Below are 22,643 nucleotides of genomic sequence, written 5' to 3' on the forward strand. Positions count from 1 at the left end.
CACCTTTTTTTAACAAAATGGATAGAACGTTACTATTTTAATGGGAGGGACAGCTCATTGCTTTGATTACAGGATATAAAGTCAGCATCTATTGAAAATAGTTTTGTGCCCTAATCTGCATTTTGGGAATTCAGAACCACGGGGCGCAAAGGATCGCTGAGATGCGTTTCTCAAACTAGGTATTGTGGTGCAATCCTATTAACATGAATAGACTATACCCAGTGGTAAGTATATAAAAGATTGCAGCTTTTGTTGTGGGAAATATGGCTACAATTTCTAAATATGAAGGTTCAGTGTTGCCATAACCAAGCTGTTTTTTTGACTTGTACACATTGCAGTGTGGAGCCTACTTGTGTAGGTTCCCTGTGCAATTGGAAATCTTGTAAGATCACAGTTATAAATTGTGCAGGGAGCCTACAAAAATAAAGAAGGTTCTCCACTACAGAAGTTCAGTCCCCAGAATGTGGAAGCCTGCAGCGACAGTGATGCAAAGGAAGGCGAGCTGTTGTTTGAAGAGTACTCTAGACTTAAACATATGCATGAATTTCTAATTGACTTTATTGTGCCTTAGTGGAAGGAGATTCCACAACTTCCTTGGAAATGCATTTTGCATTATAACTCTTTTGGGTTTTGCTTCCAATCAATATTGTATCCACTTTCTAAAATGCATTCCTTCAATTTAGTTAGGAGGATGTCTTCTGAATTGGTGACAAAAGTTTTCCTAACGTCAGGATACATTATATCCACAGTAGTCCTTCTTGTCCATTATACCCATTTCCACATCAAAGAAGAAAAATTGGGTTGGTTGGTATGATTTGTTGTTAACAAATGCATTTTGACTCCTAGGAGTATATATACTTGCATAACAGACTTGTCATCCAAACAAGTTTTGCTCCGTGCTTTTGTAATTGCCTATTATTATAACCATTTCTCAGACAAAACTAGATTGTATGCTTCTTCTTCTTTTTACTTTTTAAATTTAATTTCCTTCTGCCTACAGAATTTGGGATCTGAAGCAATCATTGTCAGAAGACCATGTTTTGTAATCAGACTATCTATCTATCTATCTATCTATCTATCTATCTATCTATCTATATATGCATGATATATCTCTATGCACTGGTGGAGTAAGAGGAGTGCAGGGGAGCGCACTGCCCTCAGCAGTGCGATCCTGGTGGTGTGCCATCGCGGCTGCCCCCCACCCATGCTGGGTGCCACGCCCCTGCAGGCGATGTGCCACACCCCCAGGATGCATGCCACGCCCCTGCGGGAGGTGGGACACGTCCCGGGACACTCACCAGCCCTGCCCCGCCTGCTCTCCGCCCCCGAGTGCTGGAGTATGAAGCTCCGCCACTGTCTCTACAGAGACAGTTATCACTTAGCTTAGTAAGTGACATTGCACATATGTATAACAAAGCAGGGTACAGTGTGATTCATTGATCTCACCTGTTAGAAGGCCACATGTAGGTAACATTTGCAAGTCCTATTCCATTTACAGCAGTGGACTAACCAGGTAATTATTCATAAAATCAAAGCTGATTCTGTGAGCAGGCAACAATTGACCAAAGTAGATGTGATGTCTAGAGTTTTTTGAATGGAACTATCATAATTTCTAATACTGGAAAATAAACTGCATTAAGATAAGAGTATTGCTAGGCCTTTGAATGTTTCTACTTGTTCCATTTTCCTCATTCAAATCCCTTCTGAATGCATTTTGAAACATTCAAGTACATGCGCATTGGGTTGTGCTCCCTATATATTGATTTAGGTTTTCCTATAATACCGGCATGGATAACATCTGGCTTTATTAGTTCTTACAACATTTACATGTTGAAAAATGGCATTATATTATAGAATATAACAAGGGACTGTAATGTTGCCTTGGAATAAAATTAAACTATATGAAAATGTGAAGAGAACAAGAGCTATTGATGGTTTAATGGTAACATTTCTGGAGGCTTTGTTATATTCAAGAAGTTTTTAATATTAGAAAATATTCAGGAACTTAAATCAGAAGCAATAAAAATTGTCTTGATATTGATATTTTTATAAGACATAATAACATAAATGTGACCAGCACATTTTAATGTGACTAAGAAAAAGGGATTTATATATTAAAATGTGCACATTCTGATTTTAGAACAAGCACATTGTGTGTGGCCAGCATTAACCCCAATTATACACATATAATTTACTTAGCCTAATCACTGTCTTGCAATTAAAAATTAGTTTTCAGCAGAATCTTTTCTGTGCTAACATGACGGGAAGAGATATATACTGTGGTGAGGGAATTGGGTTTGTAATGGAAGGAGAAAATGTTTGGGAAAGAACTGCAGGTGTCCTTACAACCCTTCCTTCTTGTTCAGACTTGTGAAACCCCTTGGAACTATGAGGAAAGGAAATATTAAAAAAGAAGAAGAATATAGATGCTGTTGTGATATTGTGGAGACACAGGAGGTCAAGTACCTCTCTGCCCTCTTATTTAGTTAAAATTATTTCTATCACACTTTGTGGTTAACATACAAAGCAATTTTAAAAATAAAAATCATATAAACCAACATAAGAGAGTGTAGCTGATTAAAAGCTGAAGGTAGTGTGGTTGCTTATTTCAGAGACTATTAGGTAAAGCCATTTACCATAAGCAAGGCTGGATTTAGATTTGTTGGGGTCCTAAGCTACTGAAGGTAATGGGGCCCTTTATATGCCCAGCTGTCCTTTGTCAACAACAAATTGTTGCTGTTTTTTGTGTTGAATATATGCTATATGGTCATTTATGGACCTAATAGGTATCTAAAGCCATTTGCACATGTTGCCATGTAACCAGTCCATGCAGAATGTAGGCACCCTATACAGTATATAGAAATGAGCAATTACTTACTTTTTTACAATTACTTACTTTGTACAATTACTTAGCCTACACAACACAAAACACTGTTGCTGTATGTAGGTTTTATTTTATTTGTTTTTTATCTTATATTTTGGAAATGTACAGTCAGGGTTTTTTTTCCTTTACATTTTTTAGGGGGCCCCAAAGAGAGTGGAACCCTAAGCTATAGCTTGTTTAGCTTATACGTAAATGTGGCACTGACCACAAACTGCAGTGTTAAATTAGACTACCTTGTGATTTTGTATACAGCCTTCTTACAGTCAGTGAAGAGTCATCACAGGGGAGAATTTACTGGATGAAATGCTTCAGAAAGTGAAATACAGGGTCATTACCACTTTCCACGCCCCTGAAATAGTTTCTGCCACAGCCACAATGGCAGTAGCACAGGCACCCATGAGATTTTTGCTGTGAACTCACCTCTGAGGAAGAACCCCATCACGGCTGGCTAGCAGAAGCAGGGAAGGCAGTGGCAAAGGTACCATTGGCAATTACAGGTAGCCCTGTGAGCAGACACAGGTGGAAGCCACAGGCATGCAGACCCATGGATGACAGAGGGGGGAAAGAAAGATACGCACTGTTGCTCCCGGTCTACCATTCGAACCATGTGACGCATGTGCCCAGGGCCAGATTTAGGTTTGATGAGGCCCTAAGCTACTGAAGGCAATGGGCCCTTTATATGTCCAGCTGTCCTTTGTCAACAACAAATTTTTGCTGTTTTTTGTGTTGAATATATGCTGTATGGTCATTTATGGACCTAATAGGTATTTAAAGCCATTTGCACAGAACAAAATATGTATTTTACCAAAGTAATTGTTGAACTGAAATACAATTAAGAAGAAGTATATTAATAGTGAAATACAATTAAGAAGAAGTATACTAATAGTGAAATACAATTAAGAAGAAGTATACTAATAGTGAAATAATTATTATGCTCTAACTTAAAATGATTTTTTATTCATAACAAACTTAATAATGCAAACACATTGGCATTTCACAATAACAAAAGTTTAATTTTATTTGTTTTTTATCTTATATTTTGGAAATGTACATCCAGTTGTTTTTTTTCCTTTAATTTTTTTTGGGGGGCCCCAAGATAGTGGGCCCCTAAGTTAGAGCTTGTTTAGCTTATATATAAATCTGGGCACTGCATGTGCCCATGCTACCACCTTACCAGCAATTAGCACAACAGCTCATCTGAAAGCGTTCTTCTTATAGAGATTGATTCCTTAACAGATCTTATTGCGCTAGCTTTCTTCCTTATGAGAACGATGACTTCCTTGTAATTGAATCGTGAACAGCTGAATCAAAGTCTTTCTCCACAGCAATGGGGAGTTCAGAATAGCTGACATCCCCGACTCACCATTTGCTGTTACAGATAGGTAGCCGTGTTGGTCTGCCATAGTCAAAACAAAAAAATTTTTTTTCCTTCCAGTAGCACCTTAAAGACCAACTAAGTTAGTTCTTGGTATGAGCTTTCGTGTGCATGCACACTTAAACACTGTGGCGCAGCACAGCTTATTAACCTCTCCCTGTGGCAGCGAGTGTCGTACAAATGAAATGCTAGTGATAATGCAGCCAATATAATTGCCCTGGACAACAAAACTGTTTTAAATTCTCCCCAGATCTGTGGATACCTTGATCAGGAGCAAAGGCAGCCTCCGAGAAGTGTTAGACCAATTATAGAAGCTATAGGTTTATACTAGGATCAATACAAAGTGGCACTTGAAAAGAGCAAAAACAGCCCCTGTAAGGTCAAGCCACGCACAGCTAAATCAATAAGCCAAATTGAATCAAAATATTAGAATAGCAAAGTGAGACGATAAGGAGTTGAGTGAGTCAAGCAAGTTCTCTAGCAAATTATTCAAGTGACTGACACAAAAGCATATAATTATTCTCTGAAAGCTTCTCCCTTTTCCAACACATGCCTTTCTAATTCTTACTGTATTTGTGTTCTTAGTCTTTTAAGCCAGTATACATTGTCAAGAAATCTGTATGCATTTAAGCCAGGTGAGCTCCCGTTGCTTTGTCCCTGCTCCTGCCAACCTAGCAGTTCGAAAGTGCAAGTAGATAAATAGGTACCGCTCCGGTGGGAAGGTAAATGGCGTTTCTGTGCACTGCTCTGGTTCGCCAGAAGCGGCTTAGTCATGCTGGCCACATGAGCCGGAAGCTGTACGCCAGCTCCCTCGGCCAATAAAGCGAGATGAGCGCCGCAACCCCAGAGTGGGCCACGACTGGACCTAATGGTCAGGGGTCCCTTTACCTTTACATTGTCATCAAATGCTTTGGGCTGTTTCACACATAACACTTACATATTGGAAATGGAATAATATGTCCATATATCATTATTTGTATAGCATTATGTGATATCCATGCATGTGCATATTTTGTTACATGAGCACATACTAGGAAGTCACATTCACTCTGTCACACAATGATCCACATGGATTTGTTTACGCGTTTCTCTACACAGAGTTTCTTTATGTGCAAAGCTCATTAGCGAATGCTCAAGTGTTCCTTGGCAAAGCAGGCATTGTTGAAACTGTTCCCTGGAGGTAGAAAGTTATAAATATCCCACAAAACCGGTCTGGGGGCCAAATTATATTTCATTAAATGTAAGAACAGAATTAATATGCCTGTTTGATGGGTTGCTGTTGGGTAAACAACAACTGCCTTCAAGGCTATGATATGTGAAGAGCAGGGTTAAACATCCCTTCATGTGCCACAGTCCTAAGGAAAATCACCCTCACACCACTATAGCAGTTGCCTTTCCACAGCAAACAGCAGCTTCAGGAGGGTGATTTTCATTGAAATGGCAGAGCGTGGCTCAAGGGTTAACTCTCCTCCTTACCCACATGTTGTGCTCCCCCACAGCTGTTATTTAACAACGCCAACTAGAAAAGTTAGCCATAGTCACAAATATACCCTAAGGCAAATTTTGGCCCTGAGAAAACAAAGCTCTTTGCAGAAGCAATCTGAAAGTGCTTATCATACTAGAACAAACTCTCCTTGAGGCTAATGTGTGTCTTCAATCATGTATTTTTATGAGCATCCATTAAAGAAATTCATGTTTAGGTTGGGTTTTGAGGATGTGTGGGAGGATCAAGTGCTTTTGTTGTCAGAAGTGTATTCTGCAAGGTTTTTGACTATTACATATGAACCCAAGCCATCCATTTTATCTAGCAGTATCGCACTCACAGAAGGTGGCTAGAATTATGATCTTGGAACTTATCAATATTTTTCAGCATGCTGAAATGATGTCAAGGCACTCTTTGAGATGTCTGTGTCTGTGAAGCTGTAGGCAATGTGTTCTAGCAAAAAAAAAAAAAGGTGTATCAGAAATTTTAAAAAGTATATGGATAGAGCAAGAGAAACAGTATGCATACTTATTTCTGCCTAACTGCAGTGAAGAGTAGCATGGCTAGGAGCTGGCATTGATCATTGTGTTCCCACAGAAGCTGTGTCCATCATCCTTACTCAGCCTTACTTGCTCTCCTGCGTTGCTCTTCCTGTGCTCAAGCATCCAATTGAAGAATATCTCACTGCATCTAGCTGCGAAGTCTAATTGGGGATATATTTAGGTTTCTTTGAACTGCTATAAACTATCATTATTATCTGAAAGGCATTAGTAATCTCTTAACATTGATTCTGTGTTTGAGTATGCTTAGTGGGGAAAGTGTGAGGAATATCAGCAGCTAATTCATCGCCTCTAGACAAACCTTTGCTTTCATGTCCCAGTTGCAGAGGCCTCTGTCACATCCTCCCATTCCATGTATCTTTACTAGCAGGAAATGTGAAGCCCTTAATCCCATTTGCTGTTGAAACCAACTACCCTCTCTCCTCTGGTGACATTTTATTTTTTTTAAATGGCCTTTTCATTCAAATCAGTGGGGGAATGAGAATGTGCCAGGTCCATTTGGCAGGATGAATGAACACACACATTCACTGAAAGTGTGGAAAAGGCAAAGTAAACAATGGGTGGGTGTCCTGCTATGGTGAGCATCCTTTCTGTGCCAGCATTTCCTCCTCCCATGTGCTATTCTGGGGGTTCTCCCAACTGCCTTGGGTGAATTTTGGGAGCATAGGGAGAGTAGCAGAGGACACCATTGTGGAAGCTGAAGGCCTTGTGCAGAGCTTGCGCCAATGGGACTCGTTTGGTTCACCCTACACAATGTAATTCTCAGGCACATAAAAAAAGCTGTATTTAGTAATTTCACATTTGCAAAATATTTCTGTACCTACTGCACATTTAGGGGGGTGAGGCGCTATTCCCTGTTTGGTGGACCTGCGAAATATTGCTTGACTGTTGAGGCTAATTTGTGTTTCACCAGGAAAGTGAATGTGTGCCATATCAACAAATGTAGTAGTTGCTATAGCAACAATATATTCATGGGTGTCAGTGTCCCAAGGCTTCCAGTGAACCATTTGTCAAGGTTGCTAAACTATAATACAGAGCTTTCAACTGTCCCATGCTTCCTCTGCTCTCTCCCCACTTTACTCCCCAAAATATAAGGCTATGTTTAGTTATACAGCTCTACAAAAATGTGAAGATACTTTGAAATCTCATAGTGAAGAAGATTTTGTCCAATTTATGTAGGATTCATAACTTGACTAGAAAATTATGACTTGTAATGTGGTCAGATCCTCACTAGTGATAATAGGGTTATTGTTTTACTTGCATTTACCTCTGTTAGGGACTAATGCTACTTTAGATTGTACAGCTTTACAACTCCATGGAACTGTAGCTCTGTAAGATCTTTTTAAAAACAACATGAAATGCCCTTTAACTTTTACAATGTTGATCTGACAGCCTTTGCCTAGGTTCCCTCATGCTATAGTGGGAATTGCAAGATCATCCTATCTAGGCAGCAGTTCATCTTACCCATGGGCACTGGGGCCAACTGTAGGGCACTGGCGGAGGAAGAGGCATGCGGGGAGAGCGCACCGCCCCTGACAGCGCAATCCTGGCGGGGTGCCATCACTGCTGCCCCCCGCCCGCGCTGGGCACCACGCCCCTATGGGCAGCATGCCGTGCCCCCAGGATGCGCGCCAGCCCCGCCCCTCCTGCTCTCTGCCCCCTGGTTCCGGAGCATGAAGCTCCACCACTGCTGTAGGGGACCCTGGGTGCCCAGGCACCCACTTAAATCTTGTTGTGGGTGCTCAGCACCTGCACCGCAGGGCCTCCAACATGACTTCCAGGGCCTTGCGAAGCACTGGAAGTTGCACCTGAGGCCTCACGGGGCCTCGGAGGTGGCATCCGAGGCCTTGCAGGGCCTTCAACATGATTTCCAGAGCCTCATGAAGCACCAGAGGTCACATCTGAGGCCTTAGGAGCCCTTGGGGGTGGAGTCCAAGGCCTCACAGATGGTAGCTGAGGGCTCATGGGGCCTCCGATGTGACACATAGCACACATAGTGTATCAAGACATCGTGATGGCACATACCATCAGCATGATGCTGGGCACTGCTGGGCCCAAGTTGGTGCCCCTGTCCATGGGCTTTACAGGTGTGAGAGACTTCTTAGAACTGGAACTATGAGAAAATGATCTTAGCATTACTTATTTAAGCTTCCAAAACCATTGATCAGCATGATCAATGATTGTTTAAGAAAGTAATAAAATAATTAACCAATCTGATTGTAGTCCAAACTGACATCTGTAGTAATGCTCTAAGCCACATATGCACCTCTCTTGAATCAAGCATCCATCCACATACATGCAAACAATTTTAATTAGCAGTAAATTACATCTGTGTATAGGTTAATAATTTCAGTGTATTGTTTAATAAAGCTATATTCATCAAAATGTATCCAAGATACCATTAGTTTGTACTAAAATAATGTTACATTTCTTCAACTCTCCAGCCCAAACCACATTTAGGGCAAAATTATACCGAATACTTAATACATTTTTTTCATTTCATGTGCCATCTTTAAAAATGGAAAGAGCAACTTTTGGATTTTGGGAGTGAGGACTGTTGAGGCGGAGGCTTGCAGAAGGTAGAGAGGGGAAGTTTAACATTACCTCCTCTGTTGGGATCCTGACTCTTCTTTAAAACTGCTATTTGCTTTGGGATGGAATCTTCCATTAACACCAGTTGCTATTAGTGAGGGGCATTAGAACATATGTTTAACCTCTCGTCTTCTTTGGATATTACTTGGTATGTCCTACTAGGTTTCTTTATCAGTTAAAGTAAGACAGAAAACAAATTGTCAAAGTCCTTAATCAGTGGGCATCCCATTTGCTGAGTTTAAGCTTAAAGAAATTCATTTCAGAACTGGCAACGGATGCCCATGATGTTAAAAAATATAGCACTGGGGGGTGGGGAATGAGCTACACTATAGCCATGTTAATTTCCCATGAAATTGTTCTGAGCTAGTTTGTGGCAGTTAACATTTTAAAATATTCAAGGTGTTATTGCTGGATTTAATGACCTGACACATGTCTCAGTCTCAGACATGCTTTAGAAATGAATGGCAAGGGGAAGCAGGGTTCTCTTCACCTTTTAAATAAAACAACACCTGTTGAAAATTGTACTTCAGGGTCTTCACAAGCCTACTAGATAGCATGCAGGGAAAAGATTGTACAAGGATTCCCTTTAGAAGGCTGGCTGTATCCTTAGGGAAAGATGGCAGGTGCTGGGGACAGCTATGGCTGCTCCTCCTGAGTCCCCTTACCATTTCCTTCTGCTGGAAACCAGAACTGCATGTTCCTTGTGGTCTGTCATATACCCCTAAACTAGCTTGCTGTCAACTGGTGCACCAAAGGATGCTGCCCCATCGCCATCTTGCCCTTTGCTTCAGTCCGTAAAATATCTTGTGCCAGCCAAGGGGCGGTTGGGATTTTTTAATCTAAGTGATTTCAATGACAAAAAACAACTTCCATTTAGCATTCAACATTAATAAGAAGTGAATAAATTGAAGCTGAAATTACATAAGGTAGGAAGCCTGGTGCTTTGGGGCCTACTAAATAATTTTAAGAATGTTTTGAGTGGCTGTTGTTTTCTCTGTTAACTATTCTTCCAGGTGTTGTTATCTCTGGAAAGCAAAAGTGAAAAACATAGCTAAATATTTCAGTGTGCTAGAAAAGCTGACTTGTTTCTTCCAGAATAAGTAATGGCTCAGGAGAGTGGGCTTAAAACAAAACAAAAGAAAACATTATCCTGAAACTCTTAAATCTATCACAAATTTATGTTCTTTCCAGATAAAACAGTGAGAAATGTTCATTAGGAAATTAATGCTAAAATAACCAGAGCTCTAGAAGAGCCCTCAAGACGGTATTAAGATGGCAATGAGAAAAAATGCACAAAGCTTATATCAGTTACAGATAGGTAGCCGTGTTGGTCTGCCATAGTCAAAACAAAACAAAACAAAAAATTTCTGCCAGTAGCACCTTAAAGACCAACTAAGTTAGTTCTTGGTATGAGCTTTCGTGTGCATGCACACTTCTTCAGATACATTGAAACAGAAGTTGCCAGATCCTTCTATATAGTGAGAAGGTGGGGAGGGGTATTACTCAGAAGGGTGGTGGGAATGTCAATCTCCCAGGACATTCTATACAAGATCTCAAAGTAGCTGTATTACTACAAAGGAATTTCAGAAATAGACTGGAAAGAGAAGCTGCTGAATTGCAACTCATTACCAAACTTAAAACCATGGAGAGACCTGGTCTGAACAAAGACATTGGATTCTTATCTCATTATACATGACAAAGCCATTTTTCACCTTCTCACCCCTTGCTTTTTCCTGTAAGACCTATTGCAGTCGTTAAGAGTCGTCAACAGGCTCATCTCAGCTATCTGCCAACCACCCATTCCCACCACCCTTCTGAGTAATACCCCTCCCCACCTTCTCACTATATAGAAGGATCTGGCAACTTCTGTTTCAGTGTATCTGAAGAAGTGTGCATGCACACGAAAGCTCATACCAAGAACTAACTTAGTTGGTCTTTAAGGTGCTACTGGCAGAAAAAGCTTATATCAATCATTTTATGTCTTTGAAATACAGTTGCATCAAATTAATGCAGAGAAGTTAATGTTCTATTAACATTTCACTTCACAGAGTGATTCTCATACTAGGTTTGACTCCAGGTCAGTTTAAAAAGTATTGTTTTTGGGGTGAATTGAAAGTTCTGCCCATGATGCTTCTTCTGAGATGGTTCATTCATAGGTTACACTTACCTATAAGTGATGTCATACTAAGTTTCTTTATCAGTTAAATATCTGATCAAGTCTTACAATGGTGTAATTTGGATGATGTCCAAAATTATCTGGATTGTTTCCATTTTTCCTTTAAACTTAATCTGTCTGTCATTTTCATGTATTGTTTTGGAATGTATTAATTAGGTAGGATCACCTTTAAATACAAACTGAATTACATTTCTCCATCACTGCTAGGGGCACCTAGTACTCTCTCTCACTCTCTCTCTCTCTCTCTGTTTTTGTGTGTGTGTTAGTTTATATTGTTTACTATGCTATAATATAGGCTACGTGGCCTTTTGGTGATGTGTGGTATGTATGTTTCTTAATAAGTAAATAAATGCTGACAATACCTATAAGGTAAAAGGTAAAGGACCCCTGGATGGTTATGTCCAGTCAAAGGTGACTATGGGGTTGCAGCACTCAGCATTTGTCCACAGACAGATTTCTCTGGGTCATGTGGCCAGCATGACTAAACTGCTTCTGGCGCAACTGGACACCATGATGGAAGCCAGAGCGCACGGAAATGCCTTTTACCTTCCCACCACAGTGGTACCTATTTATCTACTTGCACTTTTGGGCATGCTTTTGAACTGCTAGGTAGGCAGGAGCTGGGACAGAGCAACAGGAGCTTACCCTGTTATGCAGATTCGAACCGCTGACCTTCTGATCAGCAAGCCCAAGAGGCTCAGTGGTTTAGACCACAGCACCACCCGCATCCCTTGACAGTACTTATACATTTAACACATAAGTTTGCAAACATGCTTGCCACCTTCATGATTTACATTCATGATGTGTACTTAAAACATTATGGGTGTACACCTAAAAATGAAATCTGCAAAGTGGCCCATAATATTGTATTTGAATTAGTTTACTAATTGCAGTGGGATACACCAAAAGGGAAAAGTTTAAAAACAGACAAAAGGAGCAGAATGTGGAAGACATAAATTTATTAGAATAAACGTGTAAATTAGGGGATGAGAGTAGGCTAGTTGTTAAAAATATTTTTTTAGTTACCATTCTGAGACCCTGTGCTTCTTCTTCAACTCGTTTATTTACATACATGCAAGGACCACCTCTCTCCATATGAACCTACCAGACCTTGAGATCATCCTGTGAGACCCTTATTTTTGTGCCTCCTCCACGAGAGGTCCAGAGGGTAGCAACATGAGAACATGCCTTTTCTGCAGTGGCTCCCCGTTTGTGGAATGCTCTCCCCATGGAGGTTTGGCTGGCACCTTCATTATACCATTATACCTTTAGGTGCCAGGTGAAAATGTTGCCTTTAACCAGGCCTTTGCCTGATTGATATACGATGCCCTTTTAAATGTGTTGTGGTCTTGGGGGGTTGTCTGTTTTTGATTTTTCTTTATCTGTTTTTTATTGTGATTTTATGTGGTGAACAAGTCTACACAAAAATCCTTGTTTCTGTGTTCATAAAGCACTTACATGCTTCTCAAGAGTCTTCAAATATGTTTAATGCACCTTGCTCCTGAAAGATCATGTGAGATGTTTACCAAAAGCAAAAGAAATTCAGAGGTGTGTTGGTTAATAATATATTCAGATTCTAATTACTGAGATCTTCGGGTTAAGGTTAGGGCAGATTGAAATAATTATCTCCTCCTTAGAAGGGCATAAATTAATAAAATATGATTCTTGAAACAACAACAAAAAAGATGTTTGACGTTGACCTGACTTAACCTATCATTTTTTGTTGCATTGAAATCCCCCCTAATATTTGTATTTTGTCAGCTATGTTGCGGTTGTAAGGTATGCATCTAATTTAAAATATTGAACAGAAAGAGCCCAAGGCCATAATCATGCTCTATATAAATTACTTAGGGAGCTGAATGTTCATTTTCAGTGAGGAACATGCCACCAGCCATTTGGATAGAATGAAAACTATATTCATGCTGCTGTAACCCCTGTATCTCTAATAGGAATATACAGATGAATGCTAAGGCATAATTAACAATCAGTATCCTTTGTGGAATTTTCAGTTATTAAAATCAGTGTCTTCACAATGGAGGGATAATACTCAAATTAAATTCAGATGAAACTGCATCATAATGGTGATGTATTCATTTAGGCAGAAATTACTTTTTTAAAAAGTTGGCACCTCCGGAGATAGGTCTCCAGTCACAGAGGAATTCTTTGAAGCCTGCAAGCGCTGGTGCTTTGATGTTTCATGCAGAAAGCAAGGATCCCCCCCTCCCCCATGTGATTATTCTAGCCTCTTTTGCTGGGTCGATCCTGCCTGTACAAAGGAATGAAAACTAATGTAAATAAAATACACAGAAGCCACAAAGCAGGAAAGAAAGAGAAGATATTACTGAACCTGAACTGCATGGGGTGGGGGGATGAATGAAATATATCCAGGTTCACACCAATTGTGGATGCGTTCTGCTTGTGCTATAAGAACAGAACAGAGTGGAACACAGAATCAATGAAACATAGAATCATCTAGTCCAACCCCCTGCAGGAATCTCAGCTAAAGCATCCAGGACAGATGACCATCCAACCTCTGCTTAAAAAATCCCAATGAATGAGAGTCCACCACCTTCCAGTGGAATCTGTTCCACTTTCAAACAACTCTTACCATCAGAAAGTTCCTCTTGATGTTTAGCTGGAATATCCATACTTGATGCCATTGATTTGGGTCCTATGCTCAGGAGCACCATGCACTATCTTCCATGTGACAGCCCTTTGAAGGTGGCTATCAATTATCCTCCACTGTTCCAGGCTAAACATACCCAAGTCCCTCAACCATTCCTCATAAGGCTTCCCCCCTCCCCCAGACCATTGATCATCTTGGTCGCCCTCCTCTGCACATGCTCCAGCTTGCCAATATCCTTCTTAAATTGTGGCACCCAGGACTGGACATAGTACTTCAGGTGTGTTCTGACCAAGGCAGAATAGAGCAGGACTATGACTTCCCTTGATCTGGACTCTAGACTTCTGTTGATGCAGGCTAGAATATCATTTCCTTTTTTTGCTCCTGCATCACATTGCTGACTCATGCTAAGCTTCTGGTCTACTAAGACCCCTAGATCCTTTTTGCTACTGCTCATCCAGATATGTGTCTGCCATCTTATATTTGTGCAGCTGGTTCTTCCTGACTAAGTGTAGAACCTGACATTTGTCCCTATTGAAATTCATTTTGTGATGGTCGGCCCAGCTGTCCAATATGTTAAGGTCCTCTTGAATCCGGATTCTGCCTTCTGTGGCATTAGCTACCCTCCAGCAGTTGGGAATCATCTGCAAATTTGAAGTTTGGGAACTACTAATATAGATTGAAGGCTACTTTCCTTCCTCCATCCCATACCCCATTCTTAAATTCTAAGGGGAAATTGCATTCATAATTTTTTTTTCTAAAATGCCCTTTGGAACAGCCCATTCCGGGGATAAGGGTGGCAGCTACTAATCTAGTGTAGTTGCAAAGGCATTGAGGTAGATTGAAGCCTCCTTTGCCCCAGTCCCAGTCAAAAGAGTGGGCCCAGTTTTGACCCCCTTCTGCCGCCTCTGAGCCTTCTATCTCCATACCCCCATCTATTCCTGACTCTGTTTCTTGGCAGCATTAGAATATGATAGAATGTTGGGCTTTGCATCCATTGGCACAAAGCTTTGTCATGCACATTTAACGGCCTCCGGCTAAATGTTAAAAGCTAATATTTTTGCAAGGCATTGAATGCATCATGTTGACACCTATTCCTTTCTTTCTTCAGAAATTGTAAAACTGCCAGCAGAATTTGAATACCAAATCCTTTGTCCCGCCTGTGACATTACATAATAGTCAACCTCCTAGCTAAAATGACAACCTACTAGCTAAAATGAAATAATTGCCATTCCGCTGGCAATATTTTGAACAGCAAAGTCTAATTATTAAAAGCCCTCCCCTATGCTTATACCTTGATTTTGTTTTAACATCAAACGAGCTGCAACTATAAATAATTCAAAGGGCATATATGATTCTATGATTACTTTTATTGTTTTTGGTGCGATGCTGTGCATTCTATTTCACCACATGCACCAACTCCTGCCCGTTCTAGATCAGTGAACACCTCTCTTTCATTCATGTGTAGCTGAATTAACTTCAGAGTCATTTTGTGTAAATGTGCCATTAATAATGGATGTGAACATGCCCATCACAAAAGCCACAAATTGTGGAGTAAAGCACACACAAAAATGGTTTAGTTATTTTAAACTTTACTTTGTACCTTTTGGTTGCTGAAGTAAGAAGTATCTGCCTCTCCTGTTGCTGCTGCTGCTGCTGCTGCTACTCTTTTCTTAAGGGCTTACAATACGAAATGCAGTATAGTGAGTAGGCTAAATAGCATCTTTCCCCAGTGGCTCATCATTTTGCAAAAGGAAGAAGAACTGTGGAGGAAAATCTGGAAATGAACGCTTACATTATGGTACATTATGGTTACCCATGTTATCAGGTGGAATGACCACTGGTGGGTGGGGCAGATAGCAGTGTCAGTGTTTATTGGTTCCATACAAGACAATAGCTTACATGTCTAGATATGGGCAGTGACTAGTGATAGTTTTCCCCAAGGTAAACTGAGTATTGTGGGGGGTGGGGGCAGAGGTGTAATCCTGCTTTCAGAAGTGTACCGGTAATTTACCACAGGTCTATGCAAATTTTGATTCAAGGTTATTTTTTTATCTTCCATAGTTGCATCCTGTATTTTTTTATTGGCAATTGTGACAACTTATCCTTTTCTTTCTTTCATTTTAATTTTTTAAAATGTGTTTGTCGTTATTAAAATCCAATGAAAAATATTGGGCGGGGCGGGGGGACGTAGAGACCACCTCCAGGGTTGTAGAGATGTCAAGAGCCCATCAGTGGGTCCCATCTCCTTTAATGGATTATTCATGTGTTCCTCTTCCTTTCCTGTTGCATTTTATAATGGGCAAACAAATTCCAATGCATGCAATATTGCGCAGGATTCCCAGGAAGTCTTAAGTCAGCAAGGCTGTGCTCCTCATCCTTCCGGTGCTCCCAGCCAGTGGCGTAGCGTGGGTTGTCAGCACCCGGGGCAAGGCAAGTAATTTGCGCCCCCTAACCCGTGGATTTGCGCCCCCTAACCCGTGGATTTGCGCCCCCTAACCCGTGGATTTGCCCTATCCCCAGATGTTGCGCCCGGTGCGGCCGGCCCCCCCTGCACCCCCCACGCTACGCCACTGCTCCCAGCTTCCTGTTGTGAAGCTGACATAAAAGTGTGAGTTGAGCACACCCAGTTTCAGAAGGCTTGAGGCAAGGCCAGTCTAGTTTGGAGGAAGGAATGGGGCTGTGTATACAACGTTGCCTGCAGACAGATGTTCTCTAGTATCATAAGAGAGCAGGGCAGAGCACACCCTCGACTGATTTCCAGAGTAGCAGATGATACAAAGAGAGTGAGAGGCCCTGAACAGCAGATCTGGGGCTCGTCTTGCTCATACCACCCCAAATGGTTTGTGGTTCCAGATTTTAGACCAGTTTGCCTAGCTACACGTCAGTCTGCTTGTAATTCATTTAAATGGGGGGAAATAGACCCAGGTGTGCATTATTTTGGGCATGCCTATCTACTCTCTTAGTTGGAATTTTTACATCTGACTGCAGGTTTTGTCCCTAATAGCCTGAGGCAAACATTATCTCTGGACAGGTGTGTGGGGAGGGGAAACGGACATGATTCATTTGTTTATTGTCATTTGATGTCGTGACCAACACTGGACTGATACATTGTCATTTGATGTCGTGACCAACACTGGACTGATACATTTGGAACTGAGTACCTGAACATTAGAGAAACTCTGGCAGCTTATACATGAATTTTTGCATAAATATATGCTTAGAAACGTTGCCGCTCAGAAACTATAAGTTCCCCTTTTGCAATTTGCTTTTAGTAAGAGGAAGTAATATTTTGTCCAGATAAATGGTGTAGAAGCAAAGCCTAGCACTGGAAGTTTAATGCCAAAAAACAATCAAACTAGTGTCTTGTGTGAAAAGATCATAATGAGGCCCTTAATCCCTTCAAACATAATAACATTATTTTCTGTAAAGCATAATGTCTACTGATTTTAAGCTCAGCCAGGAACACAAAGGAAACCATAGATGCCTTTATTCAGTTCCAGATAAGTTATGCAGATGTTCCTCAATTTTCATGCTGAACACTTGAGCAGGGCTTGATTTGAGGAAACCGCTTCAGGAGATCGTGGAGGTGGGGGTGGGAGAGAGACATTATATTTTTCAGCATTTTTTCCCACTGAATACAAATGCTTTATCGAAATAGAATATTGACATGTTAAATCAAACAGCAACAGCAGCATTCTCTCATCTGCTTACTTTTGCACAGAGTAATCATTGTTGGTTAGTTTTTTATAGAGCTCAGAGAAGTAAATGAAATGAAACTGCTTCCTTGGGTACTGGGTGTTGCACGTTCCTCCTTAGGAAATAAAAAAGAGGGATTTCACATTTATTTGCTCCGTAAGGGTAGCCTTCACCTCAGGCTACTTGTTGCAAAACATTTTTGGAGTTCAAATTATGAGTCTTCATTGTTTCATCAACCACATTAGGAACTACTATAAAGAGGTAGGCCGGGTTCCAAAGAACCATAGAATTAGATCTATTTACCCATACAATTTTTTCAATTTGTAACTGTGATGTCTTAATATAATGTCAATCTAAGCAGGTGTCCCAACCTGCTGTCCCCATGGTTGTCAGCAGACAACTCCTCCAACCCTTCCCCCTTCTGGCCTGCGCTCTCTCTCTCTCTCTCTCTCTCTCTCTCTCTCTCTCTCTGTGTGTGTGTGTGTGTGTGTGTGTGCGGGAGGAAGGTCAGCAGGAGCCGGTGCACAACCACATTTGATGCAGACTGATTTCTAATAAGTGAGGCTGAGCAGCTGGTTGGCTGACTGCCAACCCTTACAGTCCCATGAAAGCAGAGCTGGTGCAGTTTATTTATCCTTTTGGTATCATCACCTGGGAGTGGAACAAGAAAGATGGTGCCACATTGCTGTAGTACTGTGCTGGAATATTGCTGGTCTTGTACTGTTGCATGGAACTGAGATGTATGTATGGGACTGCTGATATTTCCTGGTTGTGAGTCAGGGATGAGGCATGCTTGCAATATGAGGATGTGGTGGAACACCTGTGAAAGGAACGGATGTTCTATTCAGCCAGCATAATACCCTCTGGACCTTGCTCTTCCTGCACCCCTGCCCTTTCTCTTGCAACACATGCAAAAATTAATAATAATAGAAACTCAAAGAACAATATGAAATCTAAAGATCAAAATGTAGCTATGAATGTTGGGAAATGTAGGGAACGTCTGCGTTAGGTTTGGGCAGGTGAGTGTAGGTGTTGTTTTTCCACTTGCAAGACTACCTGATGCTAAGTTTGCATAAGTAGGAAGAGAAAAAGCAATTATTTTACCTTCATAAAAGGACGGAAGGAAATACTCTCACGAAGGATCCGAAATTGAAAGCCTTCCTCTCTCTTTTGCTCTCAGCTATTTATCTGTGCAATTGCTAATGTTCCTGTCACATTGGTCTGAAAGAATGAAAGATTCTATGGCATGTTCGTTCCTCTCCTCTGATATCAATCCTGAGGGCATGACAAAGAAGAAACAGCAGCTGGAAGTGTGTCCTGGGGCTCTTGGGTCAAAGGAGGAAAAATCCAAGAGCTTCAAAGCCCAGCGCTCTCTGTCACCTTATCCTACAGGCATGTTCCTGCTCCAGTCCCAGGCTCCAGGGCTCTTCATGACAAATAGACAAAAAGTGGTGTGCATGTATTGTTTTCACAGGGTCAGCTGCATTAGAGCTATGGTGAACTTGGTCTGCTCATGACAACTGTAGAGCTTTTTATGGATTGCTATATTCTTTTTTTATCTCCCCCCTGCCCCCCAGGCTCTTTTTTTTTCTTTTTCTGTCACTCCTGCTATCCCCCTTTGGCTAGAGATCTACTTGCCCTGCTCCCTGAATACTGATGGGCCCTCCTCTACATTTTGTGATTCCTTGCTTCAGAATTCATCAAGTATGGGAAATGCATAGGAAATGCGTAGCAGGGTGGGAGAAAACCATCAGAGCTGTATTTCCACAATTCCCAGTGGATCTTTTCACAGCAATGATAGAACCAGAAAAGATGGCTTACCCCTTTAAGTGTCTCCACCTTTTAGGAAGGGGATAGAGCTTTGGAAATGTAACCAGATCAAGGACAGATGTAAAATATCAGTCAGAGGCAAGATTCCCACTAGCAAAACAAAAACATAAACACCCGGTCTGCCCCATATGCATTATTACAATCTGGATATATTCAGTACAGTGGTACCTTGGTTCTCAAACTTCATCCATTCTGGGAGTCCATTCGACTCCCGAAACTGTTTGAAAACCAAGGCACGGCTTCCAATTGGCTGGAGGAGCTTGACGTTTGGCTTCCAAAAAACGTTTGCAGACTGGAACACTTACTCTCAGCTTTGCGGTGTTCAGGAGCCGATTTGTTCGGGAGCAAAGGCGTTCGAGTACCAAGGTACCACTGTATTGCTGTTTATTGATTTTAATGTTTTTGTGTATGTTGTTAAGTGCTTTGAGATATGTCAATGGGAAGTAGCAGTGCTTTTTTCTGGGGGGATGCAGGGGTACGTACACCCCTAAACATTTTGTGACTCTAAGTTTGGCCTCATTGAGGGGCAGTATTTCAATATGAGTAGGAAAATGAGAGCACCCCAAAACATTTTTTTTTAGAAAAAAAAGCACAGGGAAGCAGTATACAGTGGATGCTGGTGTTGCGAACGTGATCCGTGTGGGAGGGACGTTCACAACCCGCAGCGTTCGCAACCCATAGTGCCACGTCCGCGCATGCGCAGGTTGCGATTCAACACTTCTATGCATGCGCAAAGCGTGATTTAGTGCTTCTGTGCATGGCCGAGCACTGAAACCTGGAAGTAACCCGTTCCAGTACTTCCAGGTTCAGTGCAGTGCACAACCCGAAAATGCTCAACCTGAAGCGTCTGTAACCCGAGGTATGACTGTATAAGCTTTTGAAATTTATTTCCCTAGACCAGGGTGGAGAACTGCTTAAAAACTCATGGCCCACATTCCTCTGTGGGCAACTTTCCAGGGGTCATGTAGCCAGAAGCAAAAAGTGGGTGGACCAGAAGCAGGTGTAGCAAGAGATGTGCCTCTTACCTTTGTACAGCAGGTTGTATTCCAGCCTTGTTAAAAATTTTATGCACATGTCTTTCCACCTTGCATCCGAGTGAGAAAGGGGCTTTATCACAGTTCAAGGATACACTTCAAGCAGGTGCACGGCAGCAATGCTGAGAGGTGCAGCTTGAAGAAGGTCTGTGTGGCCTGGGGAGAGAGAGGGAGACCTGCCCTAATGGGTCCCTGGTACTGTCGGATTAGGCAAAAGGGATAGTCAGGAGGCATGTGATACAGTTCTGCAGCTGAACCTATATAGCAGAGGCAGAGAAACTGGTTTTGGCCTGAGGGCTGCTCTCCCTCATGGACGTGACCTGAGCTAAATGTGGCTGGAGCGATGGATGTGTCTCTCTTTGTACAGTGGTTTGCATTCAAGCCACGCAGGAGTCAGAGGTTTCCATTACACAAACACACACCTCTCCATTCTTTGTTCATGCAAGCGGCATTATCACAGTTCGGGAATGCGTTTCAGCCAGGCAGAAGCACCTGAGGAAGTTGCAGAGCAGAGGCAGTAAGGCCTGAATAGAGAGCCCTGGAAGGGCACATTTGGCCAGTTTACATAGCCATGTTTTGCCCTGTGCACAGCTTAAGCGGCAGTTTGCCGGCAAACTACATAATAACTGCACATGGTATGAGTGTAAAAAAGTAGAGATTTATAGCATTTCTAACTTGATAGCAAATGTTTGTTTAAATGGTTAAACAGAAGGCTGTTAGTAAGCTTACCTGCTTTTATGAGAGGGATATTTTATTTCCTTGCCAGCTGTGCTCGTCTCTCTTTTCCATAACGTTTACTGCTCCTTCTTTGATCTTCCCTTTTTCCATTCCCCTCTCTGCTCTTCTGGTTAAAATGTTCTGTTTTCTATGTGTAATTGTTAATATGTGCTATATTTGTTAAATAGTGCTTTTGAAAGCTCAACAAAACGCCCAATAGAAATCATTCAATAAAAATCTACGTTATTCATTCAGCTCTGAATTTCAGCCATAGAAAAGGTTGAACTGATTGCTGTTGTTGTTCCATCCAATCCCACAGTTAAAGAGATTCTGATACTGGAAGAAATAGAAATTCCAGTGAAACAAGAATTTATGTTAGTTTTTCATCTCTTTGGTACTAGCTATGGACAAGTCCAAAGGGGAAGCAGTTGATTAGAGAGGCAGAAAAAGGGTAGGCGGAGAGAATATTTGTTGAAAAATATGCCAAAGTAACAGCTCTGTCTAACTATAATTTACTTTTTAAATGTTAGAAGAGGCTCTAGACCAGGCATAGGCAAACTCGGCCCTCCAGGTGTTTTGGGACTACAACTCCCATCATCCCTAGCTAACAGAACCAGTGGTCAGGGGTGATGGGAACTGTAGTCCCAAAACATCTGGAGGGCTGAGTTTGCCTATGCCTGCTAGACTTTACAGTGCAACATACCCTCCAACATTTCTCCACTGAAAATATACCCCACCCATCTGACTGGGTTGCCCAAGCCACCCTGGGTGGCTTCCAACATATATAAAAACACAATTAAACATTTTTAAAAAACCCTTCCCTATACTGAAGGATTGCCTTCAGCTGCTGGTGTCTGCTTTGCCAGCATGTTCCCCTGCTGGGAATGATGATGATGATGATGACAATTTATATCCCACCCATATGGCTGGGTTTCCCTCTGGGTGGCTTACAGCATATATAAAAACACAACAAACATCAAACATTAAAAAACAGAATATCCTATACAAGCAACAAGCAACCCAATAGATTGATAGAAACCAATAATAACAATAAACAGTTTACAGTTATACCCAAATTAAAATAACTGCCAACCCCAACTAATCATTTAACCAACAGCAACCCAACGAAAAACAGGAAATGGGTACATGCAGCTGGAGTGCAGTGGTTTGAAAGCCCTTCTGCAAATAGTCATGTGCTGCTTTCATTGTTAGCCTGTCTCCTCTTCTCCCTCCACCCCACCCACTGCCCAACTACCTCACCTTCTGACAGCCAAGGATCACTCCAAATAACCCAGCCTGATCCTGGGTAATCCTGGGCTGTCTGAACCTAATTCAACCAAAGCCCAGCTCTGCCGGATAAATATGATTACATTGAATATAAAATAGTTTAGGTCACTATATTGGACAATATCCTCTCTGGGCTGCTTACACAATTCAAATTACAATTATATATATAAGATTGAATGGACACAGATTTCATACAGGGAGATTTCACAGCCAAAGAAACAATGGGCAAAGTTCATCACATGACGGTAGTCAAATGAGCAGATTAAAACTAATATTCTAAAACAGCAGTCATTTTACATCAATACCACTGGAATATGGATAGCTCAGTACAAGCTGAGAATGATGTTTGTTCAAATTGATGATTTTCTCAGCAAAATGCACGA

At 41.5% G+C, this 22,643-nt stretch overlaps 1 protein-coding gene across 3 annotated transcripts in view; it reads left to right on the forward strand.

Moving 5' to 3' along the window:
• The window catches only part of GRM7 (glutamate metabotropic receptor 7), a 393,161-nt gene that overhangs the window by 311,360 nt on the left and 59,158 nt on the right, over positions 1 to 22,643 (forward strand). The gene's annotated exons all lie outside the window — the stretch shown is intronic.

Source organism: Podarcis filfolensis, assembly GCF_964270895.1.
Source record: "Podarcis filfolensis genome assembly, chromosome: 2".
NCBI classification, from domain to species: Eukaryota; Metazoa; Chordata; class Lepidosauria; order Squamata; family Lacertidae; genus Podarcis; species Podarcis filfolensis.